The sequence below is a fragment of the Thalassophryne amazonica genome, chromosome 2, assembly GCF_902500255.1.
Source record: "Thalassophryne amazonica chromosome 2, fThaAma1.1, whole genome shotgun sequence".
NCBI classification, from domain to species: domain Eukaryota; kingdom Metazoa; phylum Chordata; class Actinopteri; order Batrachoidiformes; family Batrachoididae; genus Thalassophryne; species Thalassophryne amazonica.
Genome location: NC_047104.1, coordinates 13,530,340 through 13,542,979, shown reverse-complemented (window position 1 = coordinate 13,542,979; position 12,640 = coordinate 13,530,340).

Genomic DNA, 12,640 nt, shown 5'->3' with positions numbered 1-12,640 from the left:
AAATAAATTATTAAAAAATCATACATTGTGATTTCCGGATTTTTTTTTTTTTTAGATTAGGTCTCTCACAGTGGACATGCACCTAAGATGAAAATTTCAGACCCCTCCATGATTTCTAAGTGGGAGAACTTGCAAAACCACAGGCTGTTCAAATACTTATTTTCCTCACTGTATGAGACACATGCATATAAACACAAAGGAAAGAGGTTTTGAAGAGACCAGCCAGTGACGTCATGGTGCAGCTCTACTCTGATTGGCTGTCATCCCCCGCCACTCAAAAACAAAGCAGAACAGATTCAAACAGAATGTGACATTTTAACCTCTTAAAATACCTCTTAAAATAGGTCAAGGTTAGCCATCTTTGAACTTGTCCAGGGTCTGTGTCCCAAGAATGTTCCCTGTACAACCGATGGACGTATGTTGGCCTCGGGTAAAAATACTTGTATTTATTACCAGGAAACGCTGAGCCCAAAACAAGTCAAAAAACAATGGTCGACAAGTGTACAAGTGCAAGGTATATTGAAGACAACACAGGTGAAGTGCTCAGGAACACACAAGAGAAGGGCAAGGAAACCACTGAGGAGCAAATCAGGACACAAACAAGGAAACAAACAGGATTCACCAGCAAAGTGAAACTGCAGAGGGAGGAACTAAAATACTGTGGGAATGATTGCAAAATGGGAAACACCTGCACATTAATTAAACTGGATGTGAAATATGTATGTGAAAGAGAAAGAAAGTGCAACTAGAGGACACCAGAGGAAGCCAAAGAGCTAAGGAAGAGCACAGAAGAGGAAGAAAAGCGTAAACCTGGAATCCAGTGCAAGGAGGAGTCCTCAAAAATAAAAGCATTAGAAATAACTAACAAGGATGAGAACATCTTCGAGAGAGCTCATAGATCAAATAACAGAAGAGAACATCACTATGAGGATGTGTGGAATGAGCAACAAGGACGGAAAAAAAACAGGAATAACAATACACAGGACACAACATGAGAAACACTAAAAGACCAGACACCAAATTACAACACCAGAAAAGTGAACCATGACAACACCTCATTTTTAGACTAACACACCAAGAGGAATTCAAGTGGTGCAGTGATTTAAAGGATGAGGGTGTTTGACATTAAAATGACAACTGAATCTGGTGCAATCAAGCAACGACATATACGCTGGATTTTGCAGTGTGTGTTTTAAATCACTGACTCGGAGAGTTGTGCCACATTGTAGTAAGGCTTTGTCAGTGATCCTTCCCTACCACAGGTTATGACAAAATGTGACAGAAAAAAATAGGTGCGGGCGAAGGTATGGTGAGCTGAAAATCAGTCAGAGCATATCCTGAGCATGTTCAAAATACATGCGCTGACCCCTGAGACTTGCGAATGCACTGACTAGTTTATTTCTGGTGTGCCACAGTGGTACCATCTCTGTGCCACAGAAGTGCATATGATGTCAACTGGCACCATGAGGTTGGAGAGAAAATCACTGATTGTGAGAAGGGCATGAACAAAAAAACAGACAAACAGCTCCACTGCTGGAATTTGGAAAGCCATCCTTGTGAAGAGCATTATTTATTAATTTGTTCATGTTCTATACCCTACCATATCTCACGGCATGTCATGATTCAGCATCATGAAATATACATTAATTTATTGGTTCGTGATATTGTATGAAAAGTGCAAAATTTTCATAACAAGAGCGCAAATTTATTAGAATACATTCCATGACGGCTGCACGAAATTAAAAGTGATGCGGGGGGAGGGGGGTCTGGGGCGGTTATGGTTAGGGTTAGGAGAAGGAGTACGGTTCGGTTATGGTTATGGTTAGGGGAGAGGGAGGGGTAGGGGAGAGTTTAGTAAGATAAAAAAAAAAAAAACACCATGAAAATTTGACTCATTTTGTGACGGGAGCACGGAAAAAAACTTGTGAGACTGGGTTGTCTACACCTGCTTATTTCAATTAAGGGACATGAGGGCTAGAGCCTATCCCAGAATAGGGCGCGAGGCGGGGCACACCCTGGACAGGACACCAGTCGATTGCAGGACCACATATAGACAGACGAGCACAACCACACTCTTACTCACACCTACAGTCAATTTAAAGTTTGGTAGTATGACCAACCAGTCTGCGTGTGTTTTGTGAACTTGGAAAAGGAGTAACCGAGTCCCTTGAGGTTTCCAGTGGGGGGGGGGGGGGGGGGGGGGGGGGTGCTGCTCGAGTATTGGAACTCTGCACAATCAGATTTGTATATGACCAAACTAGGAGCTGTGTCCACATTCTGGGTATCAGTTCTATTCCTGGTGGGTGTTGGACTCCACCAGGGCTGCCTCTTGTCATCAATCCTGTTCATGATGTTCATGGACAGGATTTCAAGGTGCCGTCAGGAACTGGAGAGTGTCCAGCTAGGTGACCTCAGAATTGCATCTCTGCATTTTGTAGATGATGTGACTGATTTGGCTTCTTCATACAGTGACCTCCGATGCACACTGGGCAGGTTTGAGGCCGAGTGTGAAGGGAAATGGATGAGATATCTGCACATCCACATCTGAGATCATGGTCCTCTGTCATAAAGGGGTGGATTGGCCCCGATGGGTCAGCGAGGAGTTATTGTTCCAAGTGGAGGGGTAAGCATGAGAGAATGAGATTGATAGATTGATTGAGGCTGCACCCGATGTTTTACAGATACTGCTCCAAACAGTTGTGGTGAAGAAAGAGTTGAGCCAGAAGGTGAGACTCTCGATTTATCCGTCAATTTACACTACTATCCTCTCCAATGGCCATGAGCTTCGGGTAATGAGTGAATGAACAAGGTCGTGGATACAAGTCTTATGTTTGTGAGTGTAACTTATTTTCCCCACAAAGTCAAGACAACATAATCTTGATGGGGCTGCAACAGAGCCTGTCACTGACTCTCTGAACTCGCCAACAGTTTGTCTCTGTGTGACCCAGGCTTACTTCGCAATACCACTTGCACTTGTGTGGGTCTGTTGGTATGAAATTAAGTAATCGGGCATAAAAATGATGGACTGATATCATCTGTCACCAGAATGGTTTAGTCCCTTAAGCCCCAGTCATACAGAAATAACATTTGGGCCTCTGACAGTCTCCATCAAAGGCCCCTCAAGAATACAGTTGTCGATTTTTTGGCAAAAATTAAGTTGCAATTACATATATAATATTATTTTGTGATGGTTGCAAAGGCCCTGATGTAAGAACCACCTCAACTGGCTCCTTTCGATGTGAAAAACCAGTGGCTCTTCACTAAGTCTCTCCCGGATAGTGGAGCTTCTCACCATGTCCAAGAATGTAAGCCCAGATATCTGATGGTATCTCCTTTCCACCTCTTGTACCAGTGGTCTTACTCTTTCAGTCATTACTTAAAGTTCATGATAATAGGTGAGGATAGGAGTATAAATAAACTGGCAAATTGAGAGACTCCCCTTCTGGCTCAGCTCCTTCTTCACTACGACGGTCGCGCCAATCCGTCAATCAATCTCACGCTCCAACTTACCCCCACTTGACCCTGAGGGCCTGAAGATACTTAAACTCCTGTACCTGGGGCAACAACTCTCCCCTGATCCAAAGGGACAAACCACCCTTTTCCAACAGAGGACAAATACAAAACCTCACCTTCCTGTTTCTCTGCTTCCCTTCAGGGAGCTTTGGGGGCTGCTGTCCACTGTGCACTTTGTCTTACAGGTTGGCACTAATACATTTACACCACCAGAAATCCATTCAATTGTTTTTGCTTTCTCAACACCACAGGGCTGTGCACCTGGTGCTATCCAGCTTAGAGGGAAAAACAGGTCCCTCTCTGATTGGTTGATATCAAGTTTGTAATGCAATATACCCATTTCTAATGAACAGGGTCAAAATTTAACACCTATGTGCCCAGCAGCCAGCTTTGTGCCAGTATTCCCCACTGCTTAAATAGCAGTATGCACTTGGACATGCCCAAAATGGATTTGCATCCATTGCACACCTCAAGAAAGAGCTCCACAACTGCATTTAGGTTGTCTAAAGCACGAACACTTTCTCCTGACAGATGACAGGAATTAGGAGTGGAATGATACACTAGCTCCAAGATACAATACATATCATGATACACCTGACACAATTCAACATGTATCACAATACATCATTACATCACGATTCACAGTAAGCTTGAGGAAAGTAATCAGTGGTGAATGTAGAAATTTCAAAGAAACAAATGATTCTTAAGTATATCTGTTTCATCATATTTGATTCTTCTGCAGGAGACTGTTATTTATTTCATGCAGTATTTCACTTTTTATGGTATCACGATACCTGCTTCAAAAGAGAATACGGTTCAAAACAGGCTCCACCATGTATTGTTACACCCCTAATAGATGTAAACATAACGCAATGCTAAAATACCCTCAGTCGTATGAGCATAAAAAAGGAAAGAGAATGAATGTAAGCTTTTGACCTGTTAAAATAGATCAAGGTTAACCATCTCTGAACTTGTCCAAGCTCTATGCCCCAAGAATGCTGAATTTGAAAACTCTAACAGTTATAGGACTGGACTTATGTTTAGCACAGATGGACGGACGGACGGACAGACAGACGGAGGGCTGCAAACCCTTCACAATACCCAATGGCCACGTTTTCGGATCGTGTAAAAATGACAACTGCTTCATTTGGAATCTACCGTGCATCTGGAAAGTATTCGCAGCACTTCACGTTTTCCACATTTTGAAATGTTACAAACTTATTCCAAAATGGATTAAATCTTACTCTCAAGACCCCAGAATGACAACATGAAATAAGTTTGTTTTTGTTTTGTTTTTTGTTGTTTTTTTAAGTAAACACAAGTAACTTGTACATAAGTATTCACACCTTTTTCTCAATACTTGCACATATTCAACTTCAGCAATTTGGCAGCAATTTCAGCTTCAAGTATTCTTGAACATGATGTCACAAGCTTGATGCACCTATTTTTGAGCCATTTTCAGATCTCTCCAGTGATGTTCAATCGTGATGTTTAGGGTTGGGGGTGGGAGTAGGGTGAGGAATAGTGAGTTTAAAAAGCTCTGTCACGAATTTGACTCATTTCGTCACAGAAGCACGAAAAAAAATGTGAGACTGAGAATGTGAGAATGAGAGAAACACCTCCGTGTTGATAACCATTTGTAAATTCAGGCGGCTTTCAATGGTTTTCAGTCGAGTGAGTATCCGAGAAATTGTTTAACAGCTGGGCATGTTCAAACTTGTCCCGTAAGGCTTACAACAGAGGTGTTTCTCTGTGGCGCCAGGCCATGAGCGGCTGGGTGCCGACGCGCGAATCCGTCCGCACGTCTTTCATTACAAAATCTCCTTTAACAGTGGAATGTCCGGATAAACTGCTGATCCCAACCTCTTCTGAAACTTCTCTGTTCTCTCACGACGTCCTGAGTCAACAGAGGCTTAAATTTGGAAGTTTTCAGCTCGAAACAGGCTGACGACGGTGGCTCAGAGCGCGGCGCGCCATCCGGCTCCGTGGGTTGTCCTTAAAGCGACAGCAACACTCCATAATCTCTCATCAGCCCTTAAAATTTTCACTGAAAACCAGCTGAATTTCTCGAATGGTGTCCACTCGGATGTGCCTTACAGTTTCTGAAAAAAGTTTGATCAAGCAAAGCGCCAGTCTCTCAGCAAGTTTTCAGACAAAGGAATTCCGACGGGAGGGGTGGACCAGTGCTCACTCAAAGCCTGCCCACAGGCAAATGACGCAACCGACAGGCGTGAAAAAACTCTCGCATGCCCACGAGGGTTCAAGCTTGTCTGAAGTAATTGCACGTGATTCAAATCCATATAGTTTTTGAAAAAAATAATAAGGTCGGATACTTTTCTAATAGACCTCGTATATATATATATATATATATATATATATATATATATATATATATATATATATATATATAGTACATGCAAAAATTTCAAAAAAACTTTTTTAACATTGTCATCATGGGGTATTGTGTGTACATGTTTGAGGGGAAAAATGATTTCATCCATTTTGGACTAAGGCTGAAACATAACAAAAAGTTGAAAATTGAAGCACTTTCTGGATGAACTGTACCAATGACACTTGAGTTATGTGGTGTTAAGGGGTGATCATGAATGTCATCAGAGCTTATGCCCCACAGGTAGGTTACAAGATGAAGGCAAAAGAAGATTTCTGGAATGAGTTAGATGAATTGGAGGACAGTGTACCCAAGGATGAAAGAGTGGTAATTCGAGTGGACTTCAATGGCCATGTTGGTGAAGGGAACAGTGGTGATGGAGAAGTAATGAGTAGATATGGCCTCAAGGAGAGGAATATGGAAGGGCACATGATAGTAGATTTTGCAAAAAAAAAAAAAAAAAAAAAAACATTATGGGAATGACTGTTGTGAATACCTACTTTAGAAAAAGGTGGACTGGGTGACCCATAAAAGCAAAGGAAGGTGCACACAGGTGGGCTACCTTCTGTATAGGAGATGCAACCTAAAAGAAATTGGCCACTGTAAGGTGGTGGCAGGGGAGAGTGTAGATAGACAGCACAGGATGGTGGTTGGTAGGATGACTTTAGAGGTGAAGAAGAGGAAGCGAGTCAAAGCTCAACAAAGGATCAAATGCTGGAAACTGAAGGAGAAAATATGTGAAATTCAGAGTGGAGGTGACACAGCACTGAATGGAGGGGAAGCAGTTTTGGACACTTGGAAAAGTACTGCAGATCTGGTGAGGGAGACAGCTAGGAAGGTGCTGGTTGTGACATATGGACAATGGAAGGAAGACAAGGAGACTTGGTGGTTGAACAAAGATATTCAGGAAAGCATAAGAAGACAGAGGTTGGCAAAGAAGAATTAGGATAGTCACAGAGATTAACACAGTTGACAGGAGTCCAAGGAGATGTGGTGTAATAAAAGAAGAGAAGTGGCAAAAGCAAAGGAAAAAGCATATAGTGAGCTGTATATGAAGTTAAACACTAAGGAAGGAGAAAAGTACTTAGAGCAAGAAGGGATATGCAGCAGGTTAGGGTGATAAAGGATGCAGAAGGTAAAGTGCTGACAAATGAAGAGAGTGTGTTGAGAAGGTGGAGGGAATAGTCTGAGTAGCTGATGAATACATAAAATGAGAGAGAGAAAAAAAGGCTGGATGACGTGGAGAGAGTATATGAGGAAGTGCAAGGGATTAGTAAGGATGAAGTGAGGGCAGTTATGAAGCAGGTGAAGAGTGGAAAGGCAGTTGGTCCAGATGACATTCCACTGGAGCCATGGAAATGTTTAGAAGAGATGGCAATAGACTTTTTATTTATTTATTTACCAGACTATTAAATAAGATCTTGGAATATAAGAGGATGCCTGAGGAGTGGAGATGAATTGTGCTTATTCCTATTTCTAAGAACAAGGGTGATGTGCAGAGCTGCAGTAACTACAGAGGCATAAAGTTGATCAGCCACAGCATGAAGTTATGGGAAAGAGTAGTAGAAGAGAGGCTTAGAAAACAGGTGATCTCTGATAGGCAATATGGTTTCATGCCGAGACAGAGCACTAAAGATGCAATGTTTGCTCTGAGAATACTGATGGAGAGGTATAGAAAAGACCAGAAGGAGTTACATTGTGTGGATTTAAAGAAAACATGTGACAGGGTGCCAAGAGAAGAGTTGTGGTATTGTATGAGGAAGTCTGGAGTGACAGAAAAGTATGTGTGTGTGGTGCAGGATATGTGCAAGGACAGTGTGACAGCATTTGAATGTGTTGTAGGAATAACAAATGCATACAACACAGAGGTGGGATTACACCAAGGATCAGCTCTGAATCTTTCTTGTTCGCAATGGTGATGGACAGGTTGACAGATGAGGTCAGACAGGAGTCTCCATGAACTATGATGTTTGCAGATGACATTGTGATCTGTAGTGAGCGTAGAGAGCAGGTTGTGACTAGCCTATAGAGGTGGAGATATGCTCTGGAGAGAAGGGGAATGAAAGTCGGTACGAGTAAGAATGACTACATGTGTGTGAATGAGAGGGAGGTGAGACTGAGATGGTTTGGACATATGCAGAGGAGGGACCCAGGGTATATAGGGAGAAGGATGCTGAGAATGGAGCCACCAGGCAGGAGGAGAAATGGAAGGCTAAAGAGGAGGTTTGTGGATGTGCTGAGGGAGGACATGCAGGTGGTTGGTGTGACAGAATAAGACCCCTAATGGGAGCAGATGAAAGAAGAAAAAGATTATTTAAAAAAAAACAAAAACTAAGCAGCATTTGGCTGGCAGTCCATCTAGGACAGGGGTGGGTAATCATGTGCCATGAACAGCCAAGAACCTGCAGGTTTCCCTTTCTAACAGTGACCTCAGTAGGTGATTTCATTGATGTTCAGGTGTTTATGTTCAGGGGAGAAGCTCATCAGCAAACCCACCTGCTGAGGTGATTGGTTGCAAGGAAAACCTGCACTGTCTTGACCCTCATTTCCCACCCATGCTCTAGGAGAAGGAAAACTCTGACACTAAACTTGGGAAGTTGAAGCTCGTTAGTCATAATGGGTAGTTCATCTAGGAGAAGGAAAACTGTGATGCACAACCCAGGAAGGTGGAACTTTAGCAAAATGGGAATGTTACCACCTAAAGGAAGGAGACCCCAAAAGAAAACTCCAGGGCCTGTACAAAGCATTCTAAGACTAAAAGCAGCTGTTAGTGACGTCATTCTTAGAAAAATCTTAGAATTCCTCAAATTCTAAGACATTTCTTAGAATTTTCCCTTGGTAAGGTAAAAGTAATTCACAAAGTATCTTAGGCCTTAAGAGGGGTCCTAAGGGGGAAAAACTAAGAGGAGGGAGGAGAACTTTTAAGAAGTCAAAGAGTGTCTTAAACAGACAAGACATAGAGGAAGGAGAGTCATTCGCTGTGTGTTGAATGGCAGTGATTCAGTAACACGCTATACTGACTTGATGGTGCAGGGATAATGATTATGATTGACCTCAACAGGAATGAACTTAAGGTCATGGCATCTGTTCCCACCTGTGGCCTTTCTGTGTGGAGTTTGCATGTTCTCCCCTTGCTTGCGTGCACAGGACATTTTGCTGAGTAAAATATAACATTTGGTCCCAGTCTAAATAGAGTAAAATATGCTCTATATAGAAATCAGCTCTACCGTCTTTTCAAATCAAGTGTTTCTACTCCAGTAAGAGTTTATTTTATACTGTGATAGAGTTGATTTAGCACTGTGATATAGTGGATGCATCTTAGCTAAAATTTCCATAAAAATTGTTCATTTTCTGATAAAAGCATGGAATTTGGCACAAATATTCTAAATTAACTAAGGTTTATTTTCAGATATGGAGCCATCCTGGAGCTGACCTCTAATGAACTACAGGGGTCAAAATTTTAAAATGCTCTAATCATGTTCTAATCACATTATTTGTCTGATCACAACAATTCCAAAAAGGTATAGATTGGACTACCTATGACTGAATTCCATGGAGTTATGGGGTAAAACAGCAAAAATGGTGACAAAGGTCAGTTTCAGTTTGTACAGGGGTCAAAAGTTAAAGTTGCTCCAATTTTGGTAAAAAATTATGCAACTTATTGGTTGAGTTAATAGCATTTTTAAAAGGAATAGTTTGCACCGTCTGTCATGCTTTGTTATCATGTTACAGGGTAACATATGTCATAGAATCCAATGGACGTCAACCTTGTTTGACCTTTACTTTGGAGACCAAGCATTCAACACAGTCAAAACTATTCCATTTATTAATCCTTTTATTTCAACCAATAATTTGCATCACTTTTTACCAAAAGCGGAGCAACTTTAACTTTTGACCCCTGTACAAACTGAAACTGACCTTTGTCACCATTTTTGCTGTTTTTGCCCCATAACTCCATGGAATTCATTCATAGGTAGTCCAAACTATAACTTTTTTTTTTTTTTTTTTAATATTTATTTCATTCATTTAAAAGAAAAACAGAAAAGCAAAAAACAAAAGCACCACAATACCAGAATGAAAAGGAGCAGAAAGAAGAACAAGTCTTATGATTTCTGCCCTTTTTAACAATACAATCTTTCAATATACAGCATCATAGTCAACATTATTTAACAGATTGCATTTCTTTAACTTGTTACATACCACTGACCCATTTCATAATTATGACCATTAATTAATAGATTACATCACTGATAGGTTACATTTAAACTTAAGACACTTCAAACATTAAGTTTACTTTTTTTTTTTGACTTTCTTGCAGCCCACTGACTTACTTCATAGTTTCATACTTACTTAATACATCTAATTTAATATGTTTTTTAAATAATTTAAGCGACCTTAATTCTTTAATTTCTTTATTAAGATTGTTCCATAATTTGACACCATTTACTGCAATACTCCTTTCCTTTACTTTGGTTCTAAATCTTGGTTTTTTAAAGACTTCTATTCCTTTCAATTTATAACTACTTACTCTTTTTTCAAACATATTTTGAATGTTTGTTGGTAAAGTATTTTTATTAACTTGGTACATCGTTTGTAATATTTTCAAATCGACTAAATCATGAAATTTAAGTACCCTATACTTAATAAACAATGGATTAGATGGATCTCTAAAACCACTGTTACTAATCACTTTTAAAGCTCTTTTCTGCAAAATAAATAAAGGTTGTATATAGGTTGTATATGTTGATCCCCAGATTTCTACACAGTAAGTTAAATATGGGACAATCAATGAATTGTACAATGTTAATAAACCATAACTATTTAATGAATATTTTACTTTATGCAAAACAGCAATGGCTTTCGCTATTTTTCCTTTTATGTAATTTATGTGTGACTTCCATGTAAGATCTTCATCAATCATGACTCCTAAAAATTTCATTTCTTTTACCCTTTGTATATCCATTCCATCTGTTTGTAATGACACATTATTTTTTTTTCGCTCTATCATTAAACAATATGAAATTTGTCTTAATAATATTTAGTGACAATCTGTTTATATCAAACCAATGTTTAACTTTTTCCAACTCTGTATTTATCACTTGTGCTACTTCCTGTATATCTGATCCAGAGTAAAACAGCGTTGTATCATCAGCAAATAAAATGCTGCCAAGCACATTGGATACATTCACAAAATCATTGATATACAAAATAAACAGTTTGGGTCCAAGTACCGATCCTTGTGGTACTCCATAAATAATGTTACGCAATTCTGATTTGGTATTATTTATCTGAACAAACTGTTTTCTATTTTCTAAGTAGCTTTTTACCCACTGATGTGCAACACCTCTTATTCCATATTGTTGTAACTTGTGGAGCAATCTTGAGTGGTCTATAACATCAAAAGCCTTTTTCAGGTCAATAAAAATACTTACAAAATAATCCTTATTATCTATTGTTGTTGATATTTTCTCTATTAGTTCCATAATTGCCATAGCTGTCGAATGTTTTGTTCTGAATCCATACTGAGCATTATTTAAAATATGATGTTTCTCAATAAATTTATCCAATCTTGTTACAAAAACTTTTTCCATAATTTTAGAAAACTGTGGAAGCAATGATACTGGCCTGTAATTAGAAAAATTATGTTTGGCTCCATTTTTATATAATGGGACTACCTTAGCAATTTTCATTTCATCTGGAAAAACCCCAGTTGACAGAGACAGATTACAAATATAAGTAAATGGTTCAATAACAATTTCTATTATACTTTTTACAGTCACCATGTCTAAATCTTCATGGTCAGTTGATCTTTTGCTTACACAGTTTTTTTTACAGTATTTCTTATTTCATCTTTTTCTACATTGTCCAGGAAAATACTATTGACCGTATTTACCAATGTACATAATTTATCTTCTATTATTGGTTTATTTCCCACCAGACTTGACCCTACATTTGAAAAATAATCATTAAACCCATTTGCAACTTCTTTTATATCATATATCTCTTTATTTTCCTTAAAGTAATTTGGAATAGTTTCTTTCGTTCCATCACTATCAATCACACTTTTTATAATTCCCCATGTTACCCTCATATTATCTTTACTCTTATTTAGTTTTTCACTGTAATAATCTTTTTTTTTTTGTTTCCTAATTATTGTTAATAGTTTATTTTTATATTTTTTGTATTTATGTTCTGATTCCTTTGTTTGCAATTTTAAAAAGCACCTGTATAAACAGTTTTTCTTTGCACAAGCATTTTTTATTCCCTTTGTCAGCCATGGTTTATTTACTCTTTTCTTACTAATTTCAATTAATTTACAATTTTTATTGTATGATTTCATCAATATTTTCATAAATGAGTTATATGCTACATTAACATCACTGACATAAACTTCTTCCCAGTTTTGATTTTTAAGGTCATATTTTAATGCCTCTAAGGCTTTTACTGACTTATCTCTTTTAAAGTTTATATCAGTTTTTTGTTGTACCTATTTTTAGATTTAAATATTGAAAAAAATTGGTAAATGGTCGCTAATATCTGTCATGAAGATCCCATTCTTGATAATTTCATCTGTTCTGTTTGTAAATATATTATCAATTACCGTTGCACTTTGCGATGTAATTCTGGTTGGTTTTGTTATCAAGGGGAATAACCCCAAACTATACATTGAATTCACAAAATCACTTAATCTTTGGCAGCTGGAGCTTTCTATGTTAATATTAAAGTCCCCACACATAA